The 18,307-nt window shown below is 44.9% G+C and overlaps 74 non-coding genes across 74 annotated transcripts; all 74 read left to right on the top strand.

Annotated features, from left to right (window-relative positions):
* The first annotated feature begins 1 nt into the window (after position 1).
* LOC148983022 (5S ribosomal RNA) lies at positions 2-120 on the top strand. Its single transcript, XR_016163085.1, has one exon. It is a non-coding gene; the product is annotated as a 5S ribosomal RNA (ribosomal RNA).
* A 63-nt stretch (positions 121-183) lies between these two features.
* On the top strand, positions 184-302 carry LOC148983023 (5S ribosomal RNA). Its single transcript, XR_016163096.1, has one exon. It is a non-coding gene; the product is annotated as a 5S ribosomal RNA (ribosomal RNA).
* A 172-nt stretch (positions 303-474) lies between these two features.
* On the top strand, positions 475-593 carry LOC148983024 (5S ribosomal RNA). Its single transcript, XR_016163108.1, has one exon. It is a non-coding gene; the product is annotated as a 5S ribosomal RNA (ribosomal RNA).
* A 63-nt stretch (positions 594-656) lies between these two features.
* Positions 657-775, top strand: LOC148983025 (5S ribosomal RNA). Its single transcript, XR_016163119.1, has one exon. It is a non-coding gene; the product is annotated as a 5S ribosomal RNA (ribosomal RNA).
* Positions 776-838: 63 nt separating this feature from the next.
* Positions 839-957, top strand: LOC148983026 (5S ribosomal RNA). The gene has a single exon (XR_016163130.1). It is a non-coding gene; the product is annotated as a 5S ribosomal RNA (ribosomal RNA).
* Positions 958-1,020: 63 nt separating this feature from the next.
* Positions 1,021-1,139, top strand: LOC148983027 (5S ribosomal RNA). Its single transcript, XR_016163142.1, has one exon. It is a non-coding gene; the product is annotated as a 5S ribosomal RNA (ribosomal RNA).
* A 63-nt stretch (positions 1,140-1,202) lies between these two features.
* Positions 1,203-1,321, top strand: LOC148983028 (5S ribosomal RNA). Its single transcript, XR_016163152.1, has one exon. It is a non-coding gene; the product is annotated as a 5S ribosomal RNA (ribosomal RNA).
* A 63-nt stretch (positions 1,322-1,384) lies between these two features.
* LOC148983029 (5S ribosomal RNA) lies at positions 1,385-1,503 on the top strand. Its single transcript, XR_016163163.1, has one exon. It is a non-coding gene; the product is annotated as a 5S ribosomal RNA (ribosomal RNA).
* A 169-nt stretch (positions 1,504-1,672) lies between these two features.
* LOC148983030 (5S ribosomal RNA) lies at positions 1,673-1,791 on the top strand. Its single transcript, XR_016163174.1, has one exon. It is a non-coding gene; the product is annotated as a 5S ribosomal RNA (ribosomal RNA).
* A 63-nt stretch (positions 1,792-1,854) lies between these two features.
* On the top strand, positions 1,855-1,973 carry LOC148983031 (5S ribosomal RNA). Its single transcript, XR_016163184.1, has one exon. It is a non-coding gene; the product is annotated as a 5S ribosomal RNA (ribosomal RNA).
* Positions 1,974-2,036: 63 nt separating this feature from the next.
* Positions 2,037-2,155, top strand: LOC148983032 (5S ribosomal RNA). Its single transcript, XR_016162690.1, has one exon. It is a non-coding gene; the product is annotated as a 5S ribosomal RNA (ribosomal RNA).
* Positions 2,156-2,218: 63 nt separating this feature from the next.
* LOC148983033 (5S ribosomal RNA) lies at positions 2,219-2,337 on the top strand. The gene has a single exon (XR_016163195.1). It is a non-coding gene; the product is annotated as a 5S ribosomal RNA (ribosomal RNA).
* Positions 2,338-2,400: 63 nt separating this feature from the next.
* Positions 2,401-2,519, top strand: LOC148983034 (5S ribosomal RNA). Its single transcript, XR_016163206.1, has one exon. It is a non-coding gene; the product is annotated as a 5S ribosomal RNA (ribosomal RNA).
* A 63-nt stretch (positions 2,520-2,582) lies between these two features.
* On the top strand, positions 2,583-2,701 carry LOC148983035 (5S ribosomal RNA). The gene has a single exon (XR_016163148.1). It is a non-coding gene; the product is annotated as a 5S ribosomal RNA (ribosomal RNA).
* A 63-nt stretch (positions 2,702-2,764) lies between these two features.
* Positions 2,765-2,883, top strand: LOC148983036 (5S ribosomal RNA). The gene has a single exon (XR_016163218.1). It is a non-coding gene; the product is annotated as a 5S ribosomal RNA (ribosomal RNA).
* A 63-nt stretch (positions 2,884-2,946) lies between these two features.
* On the top strand, positions 2,947-3,065 carry LOC148983037 (5S ribosomal RNA). The gene has a single exon (XR_016163229.1). It is a non-coding gene; the product is annotated as a 5S ribosomal RNA (ribosomal RNA).
* Positions 3,066-3,235: 170 nt separating this feature from the next.
* Positions 3,236-3,354, top strand: LOC148983038 (5S ribosomal RNA). Its single transcript, XR_016163240.1, has one exon. It is a non-coding gene; the product is annotated as a 5S ribosomal RNA (ribosomal RNA).
* Positions 3,355-3,417: 63 nt separating this feature from the next.
* Positions 3,418-3,536, top strand: LOC148983039 (5S ribosomal RNA). The gene has a single exon (XR_016163251.1). It is a non-coding gene; the product is annotated as a 5S ribosomal RNA (ribosomal RNA).
* Positions 3,537-3,599: 63 nt separating this feature from the next.
* LOC148983040 (5S ribosomal RNA) lies at positions 3,600-3,718 on the top strand. The gene has a single exon (XR_016162691.1). It is a non-coding gene; the product is annotated as a 5S ribosomal RNA (ribosomal RNA).
* Positions 3,719-3,781: 63 nt separating this feature from the next.
* On the top strand, positions 3,782-3,900 carry LOC148983041 (5S ribosomal RNA). The gene has a single exon (XR_016163262.1). It is a non-coding gene; the product is annotated as a 5S ribosomal RNA (ribosomal RNA).
* Positions 3,901-4,072: 172 nt separating this feature from the next.
* On the top strand, positions 4,073-4,191 carry LOC148983042 (5S ribosomal RNA). The gene has a single exon (XR_016163273.1). It is a non-coding gene; the product is annotated as a 5S ribosomal RNA (ribosomal RNA).
* Positions 4,192-4,254: 63 nt separating this feature from the next.
* LOC148983043 (5S ribosomal RNA) lies at positions 4,255-4,373 on the top strand. Its single transcript, XR_016162692.1, has one exon. It is a non-coding gene; the product is annotated as a 5S ribosomal RNA (ribosomal RNA).
* Positions 4,374-4,436: 63 nt separating this feature from the next.
* LOC148983044 (5S ribosomal RNA) lies at positions 4,437-4,555 on the top strand. The gene has a single exon (XR_016162693.1). It is a non-coding gene; the product is annotated as a 5S ribosomal RNA (ribosomal RNA).
* A 63-nt stretch (positions 4,556-4,618) lies between these two features.
* On the top strand, positions 4,619-4,737 carry LOC148983045 (5S ribosomal RNA). The gene has a single exon (XR_016163284.1). It is a non-coding gene; the product is annotated as a 5S ribosomal RNA (ribosomal RNA).
* A 63-nt stretch (positions 4,738-4,800) lies between these two features.
* On the top strand, positions 4,801-4,919 carry LOC148983046 (5S ribosomal RNA). Its single transcript, XR_016163295.1, has one exon. It is a non-coding gene; the product is annotated as a 5S ribosomal RNA (ribosomal RNA).
* Positions 4,920-4,982: 63 nt separating this feature from the next.
* Positions 4,983-5,101, top strand: LOC148983047 (5S ribosomal RNA). Its single transcript, XR_016163086.1, has one exon. It is a non-coding gene; the product is annotated as a 5S ribosomal RNA (ribosomal RNA).
* A 63-nt stretch (positions 5,102-5,164) lies between these two features.
* Positions 5,165-5,283, top strand: LOC148983048 (5S ribosomal RNA). The gene has a single exon (XR_016163306.1). It is a non-coding gene; the product is annotated as a 5S ribosomal RNA (ribosomal RNA).
* A 63-nt stretch (positions 5,284-5,346) lies between these two features.
* Positions 5,347-5,465, top strand: LOC148983049 (5S ribosomal RNA). The gene has a single exon (XR_016163317.1). It is a non-coding gene; the product is annotated as a 5S ribosomal RNA (ribosomal RNA).
* Positions 5,466-5,528: 63 nt separating this feature from the next.
* On the top strand, positions 5,529-5,647 carry LOC148983050 (5S ribosomal RNA). The gene has a single exon (XR_016162181.1). It is a non-coding gene; the product is annotated as a 5S ribosomal RNA (ribosomal RNA).
* A 63-nt stretch (positions 5,648-5,710) lies between these two features.
* On the top strand, positions 5,711-5,829 carry LOC148983051 (5S ribosomal RNA). Its single transcript, XR_016163328.1, has one exon. It is a non-coding gene; the product is annotated as a 5S ribosomal RNA (ribosomal RNA).
* Positions 5,830-5,892: 63 nt separating this feature from the next.
* Positions 5,893-6,011, top strand: LOC148983052 (5S ribosomal RNA). Its single transcript, XR_016163339.1, has one exon. It is a non-coding gene; the product is annotated as a 5S ribosomal RNA (ribosomal RNA).
* Positions 6,012-6,074: 63 nt separating this feature from the next.
* LOC148983053 (5S ribosomal RNA) lies at positions 6,075-6,193 on the top strand. The gene has a single exon (XR_016163350.1). It is a non-coding gene; the product is annotated as a 5S ribosomal RNA (ribosomal RNA).
* A 63-nt stretch (positions 6,194-6,256) lies between these two features.
* On the top strand, positions 6,257-6,375 carry LOC148983054 (5S ribosomal RNA). Its single transcript, XR_016163361.1, has one exon. It is a non-coding gene; the product is annotated as a 5S ribosomal RNA (ribosomal RNA).
* A 171-nt stretch (positions 6,376-6,546) lies between these two features.
* LOC148983055 (5S ribosomal RNA) lies at positions 6,547-6,665 on the top strand. Its single transcript, XR_016163372.1, has one exon. It is a non-coding gene; the product is annotated as a 5S ribosomal RNA (ribosomal RNA).
* Positions 6,666-6,728: 63 nt separating this feature from the next.
* On the top strand, positions 6,729-6,847 carry LOC148983056 (5S ribosomal RNA). The gene has a single exon (XR_016163383.1). It is a non-coding gene; the product is annotated as a 5S ribosomal RNA (ribosomal RNA).
* A 63-nt stretch (positions 6,848-6,910) lies between these two features.
* Positions 6,911-7,029, top strand: LOC148983057 (5S ribosomal RNA). Its single transcript, XR_016163394.1, has one exon. It is a non-coding gene; the product is annotated as a 5S ribosomal RNA (ribosomal RNA).
* A 63-nt stretch (positions 7,030-7,092) lies between these two features.
* LOC148983058 (5S ribosomal RNA) lies at positions 7,093-7,211 on the top strand. The gene has a single exon (XR_016162694.1). It is a non-coding gene; the product is annotated as a 5S ribosomal RNA (ribosomal RNA).
* Positions 7,212-7,274: 63 nt separating this feature from the next.
* LOC148983059 (5S ribosomal RNA) lies at positions 7,275-7,393 on the top strand. The gene has a single exon (XR_016163406.1). It is a non-coding gene; the product is annotated as a 5S ribosomal RNA (ribosomal RNA).
* A 63-nt stretch (positions 7,394-7,456) lies between these two features.
* Positions 7,457-7,575, top strand: LOC148983060 (5S ribosomal RNA). Its single transcript, XR_016161002.1, has one exon. It is a non-coding gene; the product is annotated as a 5S ribosomal RNA (ribosomal RNA).
* A 63-nt stretch (positions 7,576-7,638) lies between these two features.
* Positions 7,639-7,757, top strand: LOC148983061 (5S ribosomal RNA). The gene has a single exon (XR_016163417.1). It is a non-coding gene; the product is annotated as a 5S ribosomal RNA (ribosomal RNA).
* A 63-nt stretch (positions 7,758-7,820) lies between these two features.
* Positions 7,821-7,939, top strand: LOC148983062 (5S ribosomal RNA). Its single transcript, XR_016163428.1, has one exon. It is a non-coding gene; the product is annotated as a 5S ribosomal RNA (ribosomal RNA).
* Positions 7,940-8,002: 63 nt separating this feature from the next.
* Positions 8,003-8,121, top strand: LOC148983063 (5S ribosomal RNA). The gene has a single exon (XR_016163440.1). It is a non-coding gene; the product is annotated as a 5S ribosomal RNA (ribosomal RNA).
* Positions 8,122-8,184: 63 nt separating this feature from the next.
* Positions 8,185-8,303, top strand: LOC148983064 (5S ribosomal RNA). The gene has a single exon (XR_016163451.1). It is a non-coding gene; the product is annotated as a 5S ribosomal RNA (ribosomal RNA).
* Positions 8,304-8,366: 63 nt separating this feature from the next.
* On the top strand, positions 8,367-8,485 carry LOC148983065 (5S ribosomal RNA). Its single transcript, XR_016163462.1, has one exon. It is a non-coding gene; the product is annotated as a 5S ribosomal RNA (ribosomal RNA).
* Positions 8,486-8,656: 171 nt separating this feature from the next.
* Positions 8,657-8,775, top strand: LOC148983066 (5S ribosomal RNA). The gene has a single exon (XR_016163473.1). It is a non-coding gene; the product is annotated as a 5S ribosomal RNA (ribosomal RNA).
* Positions 8,776-8,838: 63 nt separating this feature from the next.
* Positions 8,839-8,957, top strand: LOC148983067 (5S ribosomal RNA). The gene has a single exon (XR_016163484.1). It is a non-coding gene; the product is annotated as a 5S ribosomal RNA (ribosomal RNA).
* Positions 8,958-9,128: 171 nt separating this feature from the next.
* On the top strand, positions 9,129-9,247 carry LOC148983068 (5S ribosomal RNA). Its single transcript, XR_016163495.1, has one exon. It is a non-coding gene; the product is annotated as a 5S ribosomal RNA (ribosomal RNA).
* Positions 9,248-9,310: 63 nt separating this feature from the next.
* Positions 9,311-9,429, top strand: LOC148983069 (5S ribosomal RNA). The gene has a single exon (XR_016163506.1). It is a non-coding gene; the product is annotated as a 5S ribosomal RNA (ribosomal RNA).
* A 63-nt stretch (positions 9,430-9,492) lies between these two features.
* On the top strand, positions 9,493-9,611 carry LOC148983070 (5S ribosomal RNA). The gene has a single exon (XR_016162695.1). It is a non-coding gene; the product is annotated as a 5S ribosomal RNA (ribosomal RNA).
* A 63-nt stretch (positions 9,612-9,674) lies between these two features.
* On the top strand, positions 9,675-9,793 carry LOC148983071 (5S ribosomal RNA). The gene has a single exon (XR_016163276.1). It is a non-coding gene; the product is annotated as a 5S ribosomal RNA (ribosomal RNA).
* A 63-nt stretch (positions 9,794-9,856) lies between these two features.
* On the top strand, positions 9,857-9,975 carry LOC148983072 (5S ribosomal RNA). The gene has a single exon (XR_016163517.1). It is a non-coding gene; the product is annotated as a 5S ribosomal RNA (ribosomal RNA).
* A 63-nt stretch (positions 9,976-10,038) lies between these two features.
* On the top strand, positions 10,039-10,157 carry LOC148983073 (5S ribosomal RNA). The gene has a single exon (XR_016163528.1). It is a non-coding gene; the product is annotated as a 5S ribosomal RNA (ribosomal RNA).
* A 63-nt stretch (positions 10,158-10,220) lies between these two features.
* On the top strand, positions 10,221-10,339 carry LOC148983074 (5S ribosomal RNA). The gene has a single exon (XR_016163539.1). It is a non-coding gene; the product is annotated as a 5S ribosomal RNA (ribosomal RNA).
* Positions 10,340-10,402: 63 nt separating this feature from the next.
* LOC148983075 (5S ribosomal RNA) lies at positions 10,403-10,521 on the top strand. Its single transcript, XR_016163551.1, has one exon. It is a non-coding gene; the product is annotated as a 5S ribosomal RNA (ribosomal RNA).
* A 171-nt stretch (positions 10,522-10,692) lies between these two features.
* On the top strand, positions 10,693-10,811 carry LOC148983076 (5S ribosomal RNA). The gene has a single exon (XR_016163562.1). It is a non-coding gene; the product is annotated as a 5S ribosomal RNA (ribosomal RNA).
* A 63-nt stretch (positions 10,812-10,874) lies between these two features.
* LOC148983077 (5S ribosomal RNA) lies at positions 10,875-10,993 on the top strand. Its single transcript, XR_016163573.1, has one exon. It is a non-coding gene; the product is annotated as a 5S ribosomal RNA (ribosomal RNA).
* Positions 10,994-11,056: 63 nt separating this feature from the next.
* LOC148983078 (5S ribosomal RNA) lies at positions 11,057-11,175 on the top strand. Its single transcript, XR_016162696.1, has one exon. It is a non-coding gene; the product is annotated as a 5S ribosomal RNA (ribosomal RNA).
* A 63-nt stretch (positions 11,176-11,238) lies between these two features.
* LOC148983079 (5S ribosomal RNA) lies at positions 11,239-11,357 on the top strand. Its single transcript, XR_016163584.1, has one exon. It is a non-coding gene; the product is annotated as a 5S ribosomal RNA (ribosomal RNA).
* A 63-nt stretch (positions 11,358-11,420) lies between these two features.
* On the top strand, positions 11,421-11,539 carry LOC148983080 (5S ribosomal RNA). Its single transcript, XR_016163087.1, has one exon. It is a non-coding gene; the product is annotated as a 5S ribosomal RNA (ribosomal RNA).
* Positions 11,540-11,602: 63 nt separating this feature from the next.
* LOC148983081 (5S ribosomal RNA) lies at positions 11,603-11,721 on the top strand. The gene has a single exon (XR_016163595.1). It is a non-coding gene; the product is annotated as a 5S ribosomal RNA (ribosomal RNA).
* A 63-nt stretch (positions 11,722-11,784) lies between these two features.
* On the top strand, positions 11,785-11,903 carry LOC148983082 (5S ribosomal RNA). Its single transcript, XR_016162182.1, has one exon. It is a non-coding gene; the product is annotated as a 5S ribosomal RNA (ribosomal RNA).
* Positions 11,904-11,966: 63 nt separating this feature from the next.
* On the top strand, positions 11,967-12,085 carry LOC148983083 (5S ribosomal RNA). The gene has a single exon (XR_016163606.1). It is a non-coding gene; the product is annotated as a 5S ribosomal RNA (ribosomal RNA).
* Positions 12,086-12,148: 63 nt separating this feature from the next.
* Positions 12,149-12,267, top strand: LOC148983084 (5S ribosomal RNA). The gene has a single exon (XR_016163617.1). It is a non-coding gene; the product is annotated as a 5S ribosomal RNA (ribosomal RNA).
* A 63-nt stretch (positions 12,268-12,330) lies between these two features.
* LOC148983085 (5S ribosomal RNA) lies at positions 12,331-12,449 on the top strand. Its single transcript, XR_016163628.1, has one exon. It is a non-coding gene; the product is annotated as a 5S ribosomal RNA (ribosomal RNA).
* A 63-nt stretch (positions 12,450-12,512) lies between these two features.
* LOC148983086 (5S ribosomal RNA) lies at positions 12,513-12,631 on the top strand. Its single transcript, XR_016163579.1, has one exon. It is a non-coding gene; the product is annotated as a 5S ribosomal RNA (ribosomal RNA).
* Positions 12,632-12,694: 63 nt separating this feature from the next.
* LOC148983087 (5S ribosomal RNA) lies at positions 12,695-12,813 on the top strand. The gene has a single exon (XR_016163639.1). It is a non-coding gene; the product is annotated as a 5S ribosomal RNA (ribosomal RNA).
* A 171-nt stretch (positions 12,814-12,984) lies between these two features.
* LOC148983088 (5S ribosomal RNA) lies at positions 12,985-13,103 on the top strand. Its single transcript, XR_016163650.1, has one exon. It is a non-coding gene; the product is annotated as a 5S ribosomal RNA (ribosomal RNA).
* A 63-nt stretch (positions 13,104-13,166) lies between these two features.
* LOC148983089 (5S ribosomal RNA) lies at positions 13,167-13,285 on the top strand. The gene has a single exon (XR_016163662.1). It is a non-coding gene; the product is annotated as a 5S ribosomal RNA (ribosomal RNA).
* A 63-nt stretch (positions 13,286-13,348) lies between these two features.
* On the top strand, positions 13,349-13,467 carry LOC120492473 (5S ribosomal RNA). The gene has a single exon (XR_005625466.2). It is a non-coding gene; the product is annotated as a 5S ribosomal RNA (ribosomal RNA).
* Positions 13,468-13,530: 63 nt separating this feature from the next.
* On the top strand, positions 13,531-13,649 carry LOC120492474 (5S ribosomal RNA). The gene has a single exon (XR_005625467.2). It is a non-coding gene; the product is annotated as a 5S ribosomal RNA (ribosomal RNA).
* A 63-nt stretch (positions 13,650-13,712) lies between these two features.
* Positions 13,713-13,831, top strand: LOC120492475 (5S ribosomal RNA). The gene has a single exon (XR_005625468.2). It is a non-coding gene; the product is annotated as a 5S ribosomal RNA (ribosomal RNA).
* A 63-nt stretch (positions 13,832-13,894) lies between these two features.
* On the top strand, positions 13,895-14,013 carry LOC120492476 (5S ribosomal RNA). Its single transcript, XR_005625469.2, has one exon. It is a non-coding gene; the product is annotated as a 5S ribosomal RNA (ribosomal RNA).
* A 63-nt stretch (positions 14,014-14,076) lies between these two features.
* Positions 14,077-14,195, top strand: LOC148983090 (5S ribosomal RNA). Its single transcript, XR_016163692.1, has one exon. It is a non-coding gene; the product is annotated as a 5S ribosomal RNA (ribosomal RNA).
* Positions 14,196-14,258: 63 nt separating this feature from the next.
* Positions 14,259-14,377, top strand: LOC148983091 (5S ribosomal RNA). The gene has a single exon (XR_016163703.1). It is a non-coding gene; the product is annotated as a 5S ribosomal RNA (ribosomal RNA).
* The last annotated feature ends 3,930 nt before the right edge of the window (positions 14,378-18,307 follow it).

Here is an 18,307-nt window from a genome sequence, read left to right on the forward strand (position 1 = left end):
CGCTTACGGCCATACCACCTTGAGAACGCCCGAACTCGTCTGATCTCGGAAGCTAAGCAGGGTCGGGCCTGGTTAGTACTTGGATGGGAGACCGCCTGGGAATACCAGGTGCTGTAAGCTTTATATAGTTTACTACCCTAATGTTTTAACTATTCAAATAGCCCAATTTTGGCAGCAGATTTCGCTTACGGCCATACCACCTTGAGAACGCCCGAACTCGTCTGATCTCGGAAGCTAAGCAGGGTCGGGCCTGGTTAGTACTTGGATGGGAGACCGCCTGGGAATACCAGGTGCTGTAAGCTTTATTGTTTAAAAAAAAAAAAAAAAAAAAAAGAGTCAATGAAATGTTTCAAAAATCCTAAATTGTCTTTTTTCCCCTCAAAATTCCTGAAATAGTCTCTCAGTTTCTTCAGAAAGCCTGAAAGAGTCTCTTTTTTTTCTTCTTCAAATAGCCCAATTTTGGCTGCAGATTTCGCTTACGGCCATACCACCTTGAGAACGCCCGAACTCGTCTGATCTCGGAAGCTAAGCAGGGTCGGGCCTGGTTAGTACTTGGATGGGAGACCGCCTGGGAATACCAGGTGCTGTAAGCTTTATGTAGTTTACTACCCTAATGTTCTAACCATTCAAATAGCCCAATTTTGGCAGCAGATTTCGCTTACGGCCATACCACCTTGAGAACGCCCGAACTCGTCTGATCTCGGAAGCTAAGCAGGGTCGGGCCTGGTTAGTACTTGGATGGGAGACCGCCTGGGAATACCAGGTGCTGTAAGCTTTATATAGTTTACTACCCTAATGTTCTAACCATTCAAATAGCCCAATTTTGGCAGCAGATTTCGCTTACGGCCATACCACCTTGAGAACGCCCGAACTCGTCTGATCTCGGAAGCTAAGCAGGGTCGGGCCTGGTTAGTACTTGGATGGGAGACCGCCTGGGAATACCAGGTGCTGTAAGCTTTATATAGTTTACTACCCTAATGTTTTAACTATTCAAATAGCCCAATTTTGGCAGCAGATTTCGCTTACGGCCATACCACCTTGAGAACGCCCGAACTCGTCTGATCTCGGAAGCTAAGCAGGGTCGGGCCTGGTTAGTACTTGGATGGGAGACCGCCTGGGAATACCAGGTGCTGTAAGCTTTATATAGTTTACTACCCTAATGTTCTAACCATTCAAATAGCCCAATTTTGGCAGCAGATTTCGCTTACGGCCATACCACCTTGAGAACGCCCGAACTCGTCTGATCTCGGAAGCTAAGCAGGGTCGGGCCTGGTTAGTACTTGGATGGGAGACCGCCTGGGAATACCAGGTGCTGTAAGCTTTATATAGTTTACTACCCTAATGTTTTAACTATTCAAATAGCCCAATTTTGGCAGCAGATTTCGCTTACGGCCATACCACCTTGAGAACGCCCGAACTCGTCTGATCTCGGAAGCTAAGCAGGGTCGGGCCTGGTTAGTACTTGGATGGGAGACCGCCTGGGAATACCAGGTGCTGTAAGCTTTATTGTTTAAAAAAAAAAAAAAAAAAAGAGTCAATGAAATGTTTCAAAAATCCTAAATTGTCTTTTTTCCCCTCAAAATTCCTGAAATAGTCTCTCAGTTTCTTCAGAAAGCCTGAAAGAGTCTCTTTTTTTTCTTCTTCAAATAGCCCAATTTTGGCTGCAGATTTCGCTTACGGCCATACCACCTTGAGAACGCCCGAACTCGTCTGATCTCGGAAGCTAAGCAGGGTCGGGCCTGGTTAGTACTTGGATGGGAGACCGCCTGGGAATACCAGGTGCTGTAAGCTTTATGTAGTTTACTACCCTAATGTTCTAACCATTCAAATAGCCCAATTTTGGCAGCAGATTTCGCTTACGGCCATACCACCTTGAGAACGCCCGAACTCGTCTGATCTCGGAAGCTAAGCAGGGTCGGGCCTGGTTAGTACTTGGATGGGAGACCGCCTGGGAATACCAGGTGCTGTAAGCTTTATGTAGTTTACTACCCTAATGTTCTAACCATTCAAATAGCCCAATTTTGGCAGGAGATTTCGCTTACGACCATACCACCTTGAGAACGCCCGAACTCGTCTGATCTCGGAAGCTAAGCAGGGTCGGGCCTGGTTAGTACTTGGATGGGAGACCGCCTGGGAATACCAGGTGCTGTAAGCTTTATGTAGTTTACTACCCTAATGTTCTAACCATTCAAATAGCCCAATTTTGGCAGCAGATTTCGCTTACGGCCATACCACCTTGAGAACGCCCGAACTCGTCTGATCTCGGAAGCTAAGCAGGGTCGGGCCTGGTTAGTACTTGGATGGGAGACCGCCTGGGAATACCAGGTGCTGTAAGCTTTATATAGTTTACTACCCTAATGTTCTAACCATTCAAATAGCCCAATTTTGGCAGCAGATTTCGCTTACGGCCATACCACCTTGAGAACGCCCGAACTCGTCTGATCTCGGAAGCTAAGCAGGGTCGGGCCTGGTTAGTACTTGGATGGGAGACCGCCTGGGAATACCAGGTGCTGTAAGCTTTATATAGTTTACTACCCTAATGTTTTAACTATTCAAATAGCCCAATTTTGGCAGCAGATTTCGCTTACGGCCATAACACCTTGAGAACGCCCGAACTCGTCTGATCTCGGAAGCTAAGCAGGGTCGGGCCTGGTTAGTACTTGGATGGGAGACCGCCTGGGAATACCAGGTGCTGTAAGCTTTATATAGTTTACTACCCTAATGTTCTAACCATTCAAATAGCCCAATTTTGGCAGCAGATTTCGCTTACGGCCATACCACCTTGAGAACGCCCGAACTCGTCTGATCTCGGAAGCTAAGCAGGGTCGGGCCTGGTTAGTACTTGGATGGGAGACCGCCTGGGAATACCAGGTGCTGTAAGCTTTATATAGTTTACTACCCTAATGTTTTAACTATTCAAATAGCCCAATTTTGGCAGCAGATTTCGCTTACGGCCATACCACCTTGAGAACGCCCGAACTCGTCTGATCTCGGAAGCTAAGCAGGGTCGGGCCTGGTTAGTACTTGGATGGGAGACCGCCTGGGAATACCAGGTGCTGTAAGCTTTATTGTTTAAAAAAAAAAAAAAAAAAAAGAGTCAATGAAATGTTTCAAAAATCCTAAATTGTCTTTTTTCCCCTCAAAATTCCTGAAATAGTCTCTCAGTTTCTTCAGAAAGCCTGAAAGAGTCTCTTTTTTTTCTTCTTCAAATAGCCCAATTTTGGCTGCAGATTTCGCTTACGGCCATACCACCTTGAGAACGCCCGAACTCGTCTGATCTCGGAAGCTAAGCAGGGTCGGGCCTGGTTAGTACTTGGATGGGAGACCGCCTGGGAATACCAGGTGCTGTAAGCTTTATGTAGTTTACTACCCTAATGTTCTAACCATTCAAATAGCCCAATTTTGGCAGCAGATTTCGCTTACGGCCATACCACCTTGAGAACGCCCGAACTCGTCTGATCTCGGAAGCTAAGCAGGGTCGGGCCTGGTTAGTACTTGGATGGGAGACCGCCTGGGAATACCAGGTGCTGTAAGCTTTATGTAGTTTACTACCCTAATGTTCTAACCATTCAAATAGCCCAATTTTGGCAGGAGATTTCGCTTACGACCATACCACCTTGAGAACGCCCGAACTCGTCTGATCTCGGAAGCTAAGCAGGGTCGGGCCTGGTTAGTACTTGGATGGGAGACCGCCTGGGAATACCAGGTGCTGTAAGCTTTATGTAGTTTACTACCCTAATGTTCTAACCATTCAAATAGCCCAATTTTGGCAGCAGATTTCGCTTACGGCCATACCACCTTGAGAACGCCCGAACTCGTCTGATCTCGGAAGCTAAGCAGGGTCGGGCCTGGTTAGTACTTGGATGGGAGACCGCCTGGGAATACCAGGTGCTGTAAGCTTTATTGTTTAAAAAAAAAAAAAAAAAAAAAAGAGTCAATGAAATGTTTCAAAAATCCTAAATTGTCTTTTTTCCCCTCAAAATTCCTGAAATAGTCTCTCAGTTTCTTCAGAAAGCCTGAAAGAGTCTCTTTTTTTTCTTCTTCAAATAGCCCAATTTTGGCTGCAGATTTCGCTTACGGCCATACCACCTTGAGAACGCCCGAACTCGTCTGATCTCGGAAGCTAAGCAGGGTCGGGCCTGGTTAGTACTTGGATGGGAGACCGCCTGGGAATACCAGGTGCTGTAAGCTTTATGTAGTTTACTACCCTAATGTTCTAACCATTCAAATAGCCCAATTTTGGCTGGAGATTTCGCTTACGACCATACCACCTTGAGAACGCCCGAACTCGTCTGATCTCGGAAGCTAAGCAGGGTCGGGCCTGGTTAGTACTTGGATGGGAGACCGCCTGGGAATACCAGGTGCTGTAAGCTTTATGTAGTTTACTACCCTAATGTTCTAACCATTCAAATAGCCCAATTTTGGCTGGAGATTTCGCTTACGACCATACCACCTTGAGAACGCCCGAACTCGTCTGATCTCGGAAGCTAAGCAGGGTCGGGCCTGGTTAGTACTTGGATGGGAGACCGCCTGGGAATACCAGGTGCTGTAAGCTTTATGTAGTTTACTACCCTAATGTTCTAACCATTCAAATAGCCCAATTTTGGCAGCAGATTTCGCTTACGGCCATACCACCTTGAGAACGCCCGAACTCGTCTGATCTCGGAAGCTAAGCAGGGTCGGGCCTGGTTAGTACTTGGATGGGAGACCGCCTGGGAATACCAGGTGCTGTAAGCTTTATATAGTTTACTACCCTAATGTTCTAACCATTCAAATAGCCCAATTTTGGCAGCAGATTTCGCTTACGGCCATACCACCTTGAGAACGCCCGAACTCGTCTGATCTCGGAAGCTAAGCAGGGTCGGGCCTGGTTAGTACTTGGATGGGAGACCGCCTGGGAATACCAGGTGCTGTAAGCTTTATATAGTTTACTACCCTAATGTTTTAACTATTCAAATAGCCCAATTTTGGCAGCAGATTTCGCTTACGGCCATACCACCTTGAGAACGCCCGAACTCGTCTGATCTCGGAAGCTAAGCAGGGTCGGGCCTGGTTAGTACTTGGATGGGAGACCGCATGGGCATACCAGGTGCTGTAAGCTTTATATAGTTTACTACCCTAATGTTCTAACCATTCAAATAGCCCAATTTTGGCAGCAGATTTCGCTTACGGCCATACCACCTTGAGAACGCCCGAACTCGTCTGATCTCGGAAGCTAAGCAGGGTCGGGCCTGGTTAGTACTTGGATGGGAGACCGCCTGGGAATACCAGGTGCTGTAAGCTTTATATAGTTTACTACCCTAATGTTTTAACTATTCAAATAGCCCAATTTTGGCAGCAGATTTCGCTTACGGCCATACCACCTTGAGAACGCCCGAACTCGTCTGATCTCGGAAGCTAAGCAGGGTCGGGCCTGGTTAGTACTTGGATGGGAGACCGCCTGGGAATACCAGGTGCTGTAAGCTTTATATAGTTTACTACCCTAATGTTTTAACTATTCAAATAGCCCAATTTTGGCAGCAGATTTCGCTTACGGCCATACCACCTTGAGAACGCCCGAACTCGTCTGATCTCGGAAGCTAAGCAGGGTCGGGCCTGGTTAGTACTTGGATGGGAGACCGCCTAGGAATACCAGGTGCTGTAAGCTTTATATAGTTTACTACCCTAATGTTCTAACCATTCAAATAGCCCAATTTTGGCAGCAGATTTCGCTTACGGCCATACCACCTTGAGAACGCCCGAACTCGTCTGATCTCGGAAGCTAAGCAGGGTCGGGCCTGGTTAGTACTTGGATGGGAGACCGCCTGGGAATACCAGGTGCTGTAAGCTTTATATAGTTTACTACCCTAATGTTCTAACCATTCAAATAGCCCAATTTTGGCAGCAGATTTCGCTTACGGCCATACCACCTTGAGAACGCCCGAACTCGTCTGATCTCGGAAGCTAAGCAGGGTCGGGCCTGGTTAGTACTTGGATGGGAGACCGCCTGGGAATACCAGGTGCTGTAAGCTTTATATAGTTTACTACCCTAATGTTCTAACCATTCAAATAGCCCAATTTTGGCAGCAGATTTCGCTTACGGCCATACCACCTTGAGAACGCCCGAACTCGTCTGATCTCGGAAGCTAAGCAGGGTCGGGCCTGGTTAGTACTTGGATGGGAGACCGCCTGGGAATACCAGGTGCTGTAAGCTTTATATAGTTTACTACCCTAATGTTCTAACCATTCAAATAGCCCAATTTTGGCAGCAGATTTCGCTTACGGCCATACCACCTTGAGAACGCCCGAACTCGTCTGATCTCGGAAGCTAAGCAGGGTCGGGCCTGGTTAGTACTTGGATGGGAGACCGCCTGGGAATACCAGGTGCTGTAAGCTTTATTGTTTAAAAAAAAAAAAAAAAAAAAAGAGTCAATGAAATGTTTCAAAAATCCTAAATTGTCTTTTTTCCCCTCAAAATTCCTGAAATAGTCTCTCAGTTTCTTCAGAAAGCCTGAAAGAGTCTCTTTTTTTTCTTCTTCAAATAGCCCAATTTTGGCTGCAGATTTCGCTTACGGCCATACCACCTTGAGAACGCCCGAACTCGTCTGATCTCGGAAGCTAAGCAGGGTCGGGCCTGGTTAGTACTTGGATGGGAGACCGCCTGGGAATACCAGGTGCTGTAAGCTTTATGTAGTTTACTACCCTAATGTTCTAACCATTCAAATAGCCCAATTTTGGCAGCAGATTTCGCTTACGGCCATACCACCTTGAGAACGCCCGAACTCGTCTGATCTCGGAAGCTAAGCAGGGTCGGGCCTGGTTAGTACTTGGATGGGAGACCGCCTGGGAATACCAGGTGCTGTAAGCTTTATGTAGTTTACTACCCTAATGTTCTAACCATTCAAATAGCCCAATTTTGGCAGCAGATTTCGCTTACGGCCATACCACCTTGAGAACGCCCGAACTCGTCTGATCTCGGAAGCTAAGCAGGGTCGGGCCTGGTTAGTACTTGGATGGGAGACCGCCTGGGAATACCAGGTGCTGTAAGCTTTATGTAGTTTACTACCCTAATGTTCTAACCATTCAAATAGCCCAATTTTGGCAGCAGATTTCGCTTACGACCATACCACCTTGAGAACGCCCGAACTCGTCTGATCTCGGAAGCTAAGCAGGGTCGGGCCTGGTTAGTACTTGGATGGGAGACCGCCTGGGAATACCAGGTGCTGTAAGCTTTATATAGTTTACTACCCTAATGTTCTAACCATTCAAATAGCCCAATTTTGGCAGCAGATTTCGCTTACGGCCATACCACCTTGAGAACGCCCGAACTCGTCTGATCTCGGAAGCTAAGCAGGGTCGGGCCTGGTTAGTACTTGGATGGGAGACCGCCTGGGAATACCAGGTGCTGTAAGCTTTATATAGTTTACTACCCTAATGTTCTAACCATTCAAATAGCCCAATTTTGGCAGCAGATTTCGCTTACGGCCATACCACCTTGAGAACGCCCGAACTCGTCTGGTCTCGGAAGCTAAGCAGGGTCGGGCCTGGTTAGTACTTGGATGGGAGACCGCCTGGGAATACCAGGTGCTGTAAGCTTTATATAGTTTACTACCCTAATGTTCTAACCATTCAAATAGCCCAATTTTGGCAGCAGATTTCGCTTACGGCCATACCACCTTGAGAACGCCCGAACTCGTCTGATCTCGGAAGCTAAGCAGGGTCGGGCCTGGTTAGTACTTGGATGGGAGACCGCCTGGGAATACCAGGTGCTGTAAGCTTTATATAGTTTACTACCCTAATGTTCTAACCATTCAAATAGCCCAATTTTGGCAGCAGATTTCGCTTACGGCCATACCACCTTGAGAACGCCCGAACTCGTCTGATCTCGGAAGCTAAGCAGGGTCGGGCCTGGTTAGTACTTGGATGGGAGACCGCCTGGGAATACCAGGTGCTGTAAGCTTTATATAGTTTACTACCCTAATGTTTTAACTATTCAAATAGCCCAATTTTGGCAGCAGATTTCGCTTACGGCCATACCACCTTGAGAACGCCCGAACTCGTCTGATCTCGGAAGCTAAGCAGGGTCGGGCCTGGTTAGTACTTGGATGGGAGACCGCCTGGGAATACCAGGTGCTGTAAGCTTTATATAGTTTACTACCCTAATGTTCTAACCATTCAAATAGCCCAATTTTGGCAGCAGATTTCGCTTACGGCCATACCACCTTGAGAACGCCCGAACTCGTCTGATCTCGGAAGCTAAGCAGGGTCGGGCCTGGTTAGTACTTGGATGGGAGACCGCCTGGGAATACCAGGTGCTGTAAGCTTTATATAGTTTACTACCCTAATGTTTTAACTATTCCAATAGCCCAATTTTGGCAGCAGATTTCGCTTACGGCCATACCACCTTGAGAACGCCCGAACTCGTCTGATCTCGGAAGCTAAGCAGGGTCGGGCCTGGTTAGTACTTGGATGGGAGACCGCCTGGGAATACCAGGTGCTGTAAGCTTTATTGTTTAAAAAAAAAAAAAAAAAAAAAGAGTCAATGAAATGTTTCAAAAATCCTAAATTGTCTTTTTTCCCCTCAAAATTCCTGAAATAGTCTCTCAGTTTCTTCAGAAAGCCTGAAAGAGTCTCTTTTTTTTCTTCTTCAAATAGCCCAATTTTGGCTGCGGATTTCGCTTACGGCCATACCACCTTGAGAACGCCCGAACTCGTCTGATCTCGGAAGCTAAGCAGGGTCGGGCCTGGTTAGTACTTGGATGGGAGACCGCCTGGGAATACCAGGTGCTGTAAGCTTTATGTAGTTTACTACCCTAATGTTCTAACCATTCAAATAGCCCAATTTTGGCAGCAGATTTCGCTTACGGCCATACCACCTTGAGAACGCCCGAACTCGTCTGATCTCGGAAGCTAAGCAGGGTCGGGCCTGGTTAGTACTTGGATGGGAGACCGCCTGGGAATACCAGGTGCTGTAAGCTTTATTGTTTAAAAAAAAAAAAAAAAAAAAAGAGTCAATGAAATGTTTCAAAAATCCTAAATTGTCTTTTTTCCCCTCAAAATTCCTGAAATAGTCTCTCAGTTTCTTCAGAAAGCCTGAAAGAGTCTCTTTTTTTTCTTCTTCAAATAGCCCAATTTTGGCTGCAGATTTCGCTTACGGCCATACCACCTTGAGAACGCCCGAACTCGTCTGATCTCGGAAGCTAAGCAGGGTCGGGCCTGGTTAGTACTTGGATGGGAGACCGCCTGGGAATACCAGGTGCTGTAAGCTTTATGTAGTTTACTACCCTAATGTTCTAACCATTCAAATAGCCCAATTTTGGCAGCAGATTTCGCTTACGGCCATACCACCTTGAGAACGCCCGAACTCGTCTGATCTCGGAAGCTAAGCAGGGTCGGGCCTGGTTAGTACTTGGATGGGAGACCGCCTGGGAATACCAGGTGCTGTAAGCTTTATGTAGTTTACTACCCTAATGTTCTAACCATTCAAATAGCCCAATTTTGGCAGGAGATTTCGCTTACGACCATACCACCTTGAGAACGCCCGAACTCGTCTGATCTCGGAAGCTAAGCAGGGTCGGGCCTGGTTAGTACTTGGATGGGAGACCGCCTGGGAATACCAGGTGCTGTAAGCTTTATGTAGTTTACTACCCTAATGTTCTAACCATTCAAATAGCCCAATTTTGGCAGCAGATTTCGCTTACGGCCATACCACCTTGAGAACGCCCAAACTCGTCTGATCTCGGAAGCTAAGCAGGGTCGGGCCTGGTTAGTACTTGGATGGGAGACCGCCTGGGAATACCAGGTGCTGTAAGCTTTATATAGTTTACTACCCTAATGTTCTAACCATTCAAATAGCCCAATTTTGGCAGCAGATTTCGCTTACGGCCATACCACCTTGAGAACGCCCGAACTCGTCTGATCTCGGAAGCTAAGCAGGGTCGGGCCTGGTTAGTACTTGGATGGGAGACCGCCTGGGAATACCAGGTGCTGTAAGCTTTATATAGTTTACTACCCTAATGTTTTAACTATTCAAATAGCCCAATTTTGGCAGCAGATTTCGCTTACGGCCATACCACCTTGAGAACGCCCGAACTCGTCTGATCTCGGAAGCTAAGCAGGGTCGGGCCTGGTTAGTACTTGGATGGGAGACCGCCTGGGAATACCAGGTGCTGTAAGCTTTATATAGTTTACTACCCTAATGTTCTAACCATTCAAATAGCCCAATTTTGGCAGCAGATTTCGCTTACGGCCATACCACCTTGAGAACGCCCGAACTCGTCTGATCTCGGAAGCTAAGCAGGGTCGGGCCTGGTTAGTACTTGGATGGGAGACCGCCTGGGAATACCAGGTGCTGTAAGCTTTATATAGTTTACTACCCTAATGTTTTAACTATTCAAATAGCCCAATTTTGGCAGCAGATTTCGCTTACGGCCATACCACCTTGAGAACGCCCGAACTCGTCTGATCTCGGAAGCTAAGCAGGGTCGGGCCTGGTTAGTACTTGGATGGGAGACCGCCTGGGAATACCAGGTGCTGTAAGCTTTATTGTTTAAAAAAAAAAAAAAAAAAAAAGAGTCAATGAAATGTTTCAAAAATCCTAAATTGTCTTTTTTCCCCTCAAAATTCCTGAAATAGTCTCTCAGTTTCTTCAGAAAGCCTGAAAGAGTCTCTTTTTTTTCTTCTTCAAATAGCCCAATTTTGGCTGCAGATTTCGCTTACGGCCATACCACCTTGAGAACGCCCGAACTCGTCTGATCTCGGAAGCTAAGCAGGGTCGGGCCTGGTTAGTACTTGGATGGGAGACCGCCTGGGAATACCAGGTGCTGTAAGCTTTATGTAGTTTACTACCCTAATGTTCTAACCATTCAAATAGCCCAATTTTGGCAGCAGATTTCGCTTACGGCCATACCACCTTGAGAACGCCCGAACTCGTCTGATCTCGGAAGCTAAGCAGGGTCGGGCCTGGTTAGTACTTGGATGGGAGACCGCCTGGGAATACCAGGTGCTGTAAGCTTTATGTAGTTTACTACCCTAATGTTCTAACCATTCAAATAGCCCAATTTTGGCTGGAGATTTCGCTTACGACCATACCACCTTGAGAACGCCCGAACTCGTCTGATCTCGGAAGCTAAGCAGGGTCGGGCCTGGTTAGTACTTGGATGGGAGACCGCCTGGGAATACCAGGTGCTGTAAGCTTTATATAGTTTACTACCCTAATGTTCTAACCATTCAAATAGCCCAATTTTGGCAGCAGATTTCGCTTACGGCCATACCACCTTGAGAACGCCCGAACTCGTCTGATCTCGGAAGCTAAGCAGGGTCGGGCCTGGTTAGTACTTGGATGGGAGACCGCCTGGGAATACCAGGTGCTGTAAGCTTTATATAGTTTACTACCCTAATGTTTTAACTATTCAAATAGCCCAATTTTGGCAGCAGATTTCGCTTACGGCCATACCACCTTGAGAACGCCCGAACTCGTCTGATCTCGGAAGCTAAGCAGGGTCGGGCCTGGTTAGTACTTGGATGGGAGACCGCATGGGCATACCAGGTGCTGTAAGCTTTATATAGTTTACTACCCTAATGTTCTAACCATTCAAATAGCCCAATTTTGGCAGCAGATTTCGCTTACGGCCATACCACCTTGAGAACGCCCGAACTCGTCTGATCTCGGAAGCTAAGCAGGGTCGGGCCTGGTTAGTACTTGGATGGGAGACCGCCTGGGAATACCAGGTGCTGTAAGCTTTATATAGTTTACTACCCTAATGTTTTAACTATTCAAATAGCCCAATTTTGGCAGCAGATTTCGCTTACGGCCATACCACCTTGAGAACGCCCGAACTCGTCTGATCTCGGAAGCTAAGCAGGGTCGGGCCTGGTTAGTACTTGGATGGGAGACCGCCTAGGAATACCAGGTGCTGTAAGCTTTATATAGTTTACTACCCTAATGTTCTAACCATTCAAATAGCCCAATTTTGGCAGCAGATTTCGCTTACGGCCATACCACCTTGAGAACGCCCGAACTCGTCTGATCTCGGAAGCTAAGCAGGGTCGGGCCTGGTTAGTACTTGGATGGGAGACCGCCTGGGAATACCAGGTGCTGTAAGCTTTATATAGTTTACTACCCTAATGTTCTAACCATTCAAATAGCCCAATTTTGGCAGCAGATTTCGCTTACGGCCATACCACCTTGAGAACGCCCGAACTCGTCTGATCTCGGAAGCTAAGCAGGGTCGGGCCTGGTTAGTACTTGGATGGGAGACCGCCTGGGAATACCAGGTGCTGTAAGCTTTATATAGTTTACTACCCTAATGTTCTAACCATTCAAATAGCCCAATTTTGGCAGCAGATTTCGCTTACGGCCATACCACCTTGAGAACGCCCGAACTCGTCTGATCTCGGAAGCTAAGCAGGGTCGGGCCTGGTTAGTACTTGGATGGGAGACCGCCTGGGAATACCAGGTGCTGTAAGCTTTATATAGTTTACTACCCTAATGTTTTAACTATTCAAATAGCCCAATTTTGGCAGCAGATTTCGCTTACGGCCATACCACCTTGAGAACGCCCGAACTCGTCTGATCTCGGAAGCTAAGCAGGGTCGGGCCTGGTTAGTACTTGGATGGGAGAGCGCCTGGGAATACCAGGTGCTGTAAGCTTTATATAGTTTACTACCCTAATGTTCTAACCATTCAAATAGCCCAATTTTGGCAGCAGATTTCGCTTACGGCCATACCACCTTGAGAACGCCCGAACTCGTCTGATCTCGGAAGCTAAGCAGGGTCGGGCCTGGTTAGTACTTGGATGGGAGACCGCCTGGGAATACCAGGTGCTGTAAGCTTTATTGTTTAAAAAAAAAAAAAAAAAAAAAGAGTCAATGAAATGTTTCAAAAATCCTAAATTGTCTTTTTTCCCCTCAAAATTCCTGAAATAGTCTCTCAGTTTCTTCAGAAAGCCTGAAAGAGTCTCTTTTTTTTCTTCTTCAAATAGCCCAATTTTGGCTGCAGATTTCGCTTACGGCCATACCACCTTGAGAACGCCCGAACTCGTCTGATCTCGGAAGCTAAGCAGGGTCGGGCCTGGTTAGTACTTGGATGGGAGACCGCCTGGGAATACCAGGTGCTGTAAGCTTTATGTAGTTTACTACCCTAATGTTCTAACCATTCAAATAGCCCAATTTTGGCAGCAGATTTCGCTTACGGCCATACCACCTTGAGAACGCCCGAACTCGTCTGATCTCGGAAGCTAAGCAGGGTCGGGCCTGGTTAGTACTTGGATGGGAGACCGCCTGGGAATACCAGGTGCTGTAAGCTTTATGTAGTTTACTACCCTAATGTTCTAACCATTCAAATAGCCCAATTTTGGCAGCAGATTTCGCTTACGGCCATACCACCTTGAGAACGCCCGAACTCGTCTGATCTCGGAAGCTAAGCAGGGTCGGGCCTGGTTAGTACTTGGATGGGAGACCGCCTGGGAATACCAGGTGCTGTAAGCTTTATGTAGTTTACTACCCTAATGTTCTAACCATTCAAATAGCCCAATTTTGGCAGCAGATTTCGCTTACGACCATACCACCTTGAGAACGCCCGAACTCGTCTGATCTCGGAAGCTAAGCAGGGTCGGGCCTGGTTAGTACTTGGATGGGAGACCGCCTGGGAATACCAGGTGCTGTAAGCTTTATATAGTTTACTACCCTAATGTTCTAACCATTCAAATAGCCCAATTTTGGCAGCAGATTTCGCTTACGGCCATACCACCTTGAGAACGCCCGAACTCGTCTGATCTCGGAAGCTAAGCAGGGTCGGGCCTGGTTAGTACTTGGATGGGAGACCGCCTGGGAATACCAGGTGCTGTAAGCTTTATATAGTTTACTACCCTAATGTTCTAACCATTCAAATAGCCCAATTTTGGCAGCAGATTTCGCTTACGGCCATACCACCTTGAGAACGCCCGAACTCGTCTGGTCTCGGAAGCTAAGCAGGGTCGGGCCTGGTTAGTACTTGGATGGGAGACCGCCTGGGAATACCAGGTGCTGTAAGCTTTATATAGTTTACTACCCTAATGTTCTAACCATTCAAATAGCCCAATTTTGGCAGCAGATTTCGCTTACGGCCATACCACCTTGAGAACGCCCGAACTCGTCTGATCTCGGAAGCTAAGCAGGGTCGGGCCTGGTTAGTACTTGGATGGGAGACCGCCTGGGAATACCAGGTGCTGTAAGCTTTATATAGTTTACTACCCTAATGTTCTAACCATTCAAATAGCCCAATTTTGGCAGCAGATTTCGCTTACGGCCATACCACCTTGAGAACGCCCGAACTCGTCTGATCTCGGAAGCTAAGCAGGGTCGGGCCTGGTTAGTACTTGGATGGGAGACCGCCTGGGAATACCAGGTGCTGTAAGCTTTATATAGTTTACTACCCTAATGTTTTAACTATTCAAATAGCCCAATTTTGGCAGCAGATTTCGCTTACGGCCATACCACCTTGAGAACGCCCGAGTGGTACGATCCAGGAAGTTGTGTGGCAGTAGTTGGGAGAGGAAGGCTCTCCTCCATTTTGTTTTCTTTTATTTGTGTTTGTTTTTGTGAGTTTTTATTACTTCAAGTTAGTTTTTTTTGTTTTTTTGTTTTTTTTAACCACCTAACAGCAGCTTTTGCTGGCTGGAAGGTGGTTATTTTTATTTTTTCTCAAAAATGGATGGATTAATGGCAAACGACACTGGACCGGGAAGAGGAACACGAACGGCAAACGACTCTGGACTGGCTCGAGGAACACGCACGGCAAAAGACACTGGACTGGATAGAGGAACACGCATGGCAAACGACACTGGACTGGCTGGAGAGAAATGCTTGGCAAACGACACTGGACTGGATTATCGACAACGAGCTGGACATGATGGGAGAGACAAGTTTGCAGGAAGGAAGTATTTAAAGGAGGCAACGATCATTTTGAATGTGGAGAATGTCAATGAGGTGAGAGCGGCGGATATTATCAAGGCAGTGGTGGATAAATGTGGACATGGCAAAATTCTGGCATTAAGACCAAGACAAGGTAAAGAATATGAACTAACAATGGAAAATGAAGAAACATGTGAGGATTTGATGGATGGACTGAACATAAAAGGAGTAAATTGTGAAATTAAAAGACTGCAAAATAGAGACTATGTTGTTTCCTTCATGCACCTGCCCGTCTACCTGGAGGATAGAGAAATTATTGAAAAATTGGAGGGATGGGGAGTTGATCCCATATCAAAAATTAAAAGAAGATGCTACCCGGGCACCGAAATCGAGGATGGAACGAGGTTCCTTAAAGTAAGGTTCCCGAAAGAGGTGGCATCATTGCCCTACAGCACAAGGCTGGAAACGGCAGAAGGGCAGCAGTATTTTAGGGTGATGCACAGTCACCAGGTGAAGACCTGTCGGCTGTGCATGAGCCCAGACCATCTGCTAAAAGAGTGCCCAGACTTTAAATGCCACAAATGCGGAGAAAGAGGACACTTCGCAAGAGACTGTAATGCAGCCAGGTGCCCGGAGTGTCAGAAAATTTTAAATAAATGTGTGTGTATGGAGGAGGAAGAGGAAGGAGGTAGGGAGCTTCAGGTGGACGGACAGGTGCATGAAGGAAACAACGAGGAGGAAAGACAAACTGATGTGGTACAAGAGGAACAAGTTATGCAGCAAAAAGAAATGGAAGAAGGAACGAGCAACAGAGAGGAAGAAGGAGAGCAAGAGAACAATAAAGATAAAGAACAAACAATGGAACAGGACATGCAATGGTCAGCAATGGGAACATCGGACAGTGGTAAAAGGTATCGGGATGAGATGGAGAAAAAAGAAATAAAGATGGACAACACGGAGAACAACAGAGAAGTGAGAGGACAAATAAGAAGAAGATCATCAAAGTTTGAGCCAAATTTGGAAAATGCACGAAAAAAGACTACAATAAGGAGCAGAGATGGAAGTACAAACAGATATGACGTGTTAAAGGACCTTGAGGGAGAAAATGGAGACTAATGGTTTTTAGGTATTTATTTTTCTTTTTTTTAATGGTTTTAAGCTGTGTTACTTTTAATGCAAGAGGACTGATGGACATGGGCAAATTTGAAAGAGTGAAAGAAAAGTGTAGAGGAGAAGATGTCATTGTTTTACAAGAGACAAATTGGAAAGAGAGTGTGATGATGGAATATAAAAAGAAATGGGAAGGGGATATTTTATATAATAATGGGGAAGGTAGGCTTGGAAGAGGGGTGGCGTTTTTAATGAGAAAGGATGCTTTTAATACAACCAGAGTGGTGTACACAGATAAGATTGGGAAATGCATGGCTGTGGAAGTAAATTACGAAGGATGTAAATTGATTTTAGTAAATGTACATGCACCAACGGAGGAGAAGGAAAAGAAAGAGTTTTTTAATATTTTAAGAAGTATTGTAAAGGACTATAAGAAAGTGATAATGATGGGGGATTTTAACACGGTTTTTAGTAAACAAGACATGGCAGAAGGAATGGTTTTTAGAACAGATACAGGGAGAAAAGAATTAAAAGCTTTAATGGGAGAAAATAATATGATAGATGTGTGGAGAGAAAGAAATGAAAAGAAAAAAGAATTTTCAAGAAGACAAATAGTAGGGCAGTTTGTGTGTAGGACAAGAATTGATTATGTTTTGTGTACAAGGAATATGGAGGATTTTATTGAAGACATTAAGTATGAAGACACAAGTTTCAGTGATCACAAGTTTTTATTTTTTAAAATAGACGGGAATAAAGTGCAAAGAGGGCCAGGAATATGGGTTTTAAATACAAAAATGTTAGAAAATGAAGACTATATCTTAAAGGTTAAAGAAATTATAGAAAAAGAAAGGGAAAATGAAATATATGAAGAAAATAAAAGAATATGGTGGGAGAACGTAAAGTTTTTAATAAAAAAATTTTCGATAAAGTATGGTAGTATAATATGCAAATGCAAAAAATACAAAGAAAAAGAAATAAAGGAAAGCTTAGAAGAAGAATTGAATAAAGGAAATAAAGATGTACAAAAGATAAAAGAAATGGAGGAAAAACTGAAAGAAATAGAGGAAAAAGAATATGAGGGAGCGAGATTAAGAAGCAAAGCTAAATATACGGTGGAGGGAGAAAAATGCACAAAGTTCTTTTTTGATTTGGAAAAAAAGAAAGGAAAAGCAGAAACGATAAAACAGATAAGAGGAAAAAATGGGGAAATTGTAGAAGGGAATGAAAAGATTTTAGAAGAAATAAAGGATTTTTATGAAAATCTTTTTACTACAAGGGGTGTAGACGAAAACAAAAAAAGGGAATTGTTGAAGCAGATAAAAGCAAAAATTAGCGAGGAAGATAAAAAAGAATGTAATCAAGAAATCAGAGAAGAAGAGATAGAAAGAGCAATACAGCAGCTGAATAAAAAGAAAAGTCCAGGAATAGATGGTTTGGGAAATGAATTTTACATATGTTTTAAAGAGATTTTAACCAAAATATTAAAGGAAGTTTTCAAAGAAATTTTTGAAGAAGAAGAAGTCAATGAAAGAATGGGGATGGGGATAACAAAGCTGATATATAAAAGTAAGGGAGAAAAGGTAGATTTAAAAAACTACAGACCGATCACAATGCTGAACACAGATTTTAAAATCTTAGCAAAAGTTTTAGCAAACAGGTTAAAAGAAGTAATGCCAAGTATAATCAAAACAAACCAAGCGTACGGAGTAAAAGGAAGGGATATAGCGGATACGACAATGAGCATAAGAGACACAATATGGTACATGAAAGAAAAGAATGAAAATGGATATGTAATAAGTCTTGATTTTGAAAAAGCTTTTGATAGAGTGGAACACCGGTTTTTATTTGATGTTTTAAAGGAATTTGGTTTCGGGGGAGATTTTATCAAATGGATAAAGATTTTATATAAGGGTGCTTTAACAAGAATAAAATGTAATGGTTTTTTAACAGAGTGTTTTAAAATCACAAGATCAATAAGACAGGGTTGTCCGCTTTCAGCATTATTATATTCACTTGTATCAGAGCCGTTGGGATTGGCGATAAAGCAAAAAGAAGAAATAACTGGTATTGAAATTGAGGAAAAAAAAGCAGAAGGGAAGGTTTTTCAATATGCTGATGATACAACGATAATAGTAAAAGGAAAGGAGAGCGTCAAAGAAGTTATGAAGTGTGTAGAAGACTATTGTAAAGGATCGGGAGGTAAAGTAAATGAGGATAAGACAGTATATATGAGATTTGGTGAAGCAATGATTTTAAGGGATTGTTTTAAGTTCAAGGAAGTAGAAGAAATGAGGATTTTAGGAATTTTAATGGGGAAAAATGAGAA

Source organism: Pimephales promelas, chromosome 3 (assembly GCF_988280905.1).
Source record: "Pimephales promelas chromosome 3, fPimPro1.hap1.1, whole genome shotgun sequence".
Classification (NCBI taxonomy): domain Eukaryota; kingdom Metazoa; phylum Chordata; class Actinopteri; order Cypriniformes; family Leuciscidae; genus Pimephales; species Pimephales promelas.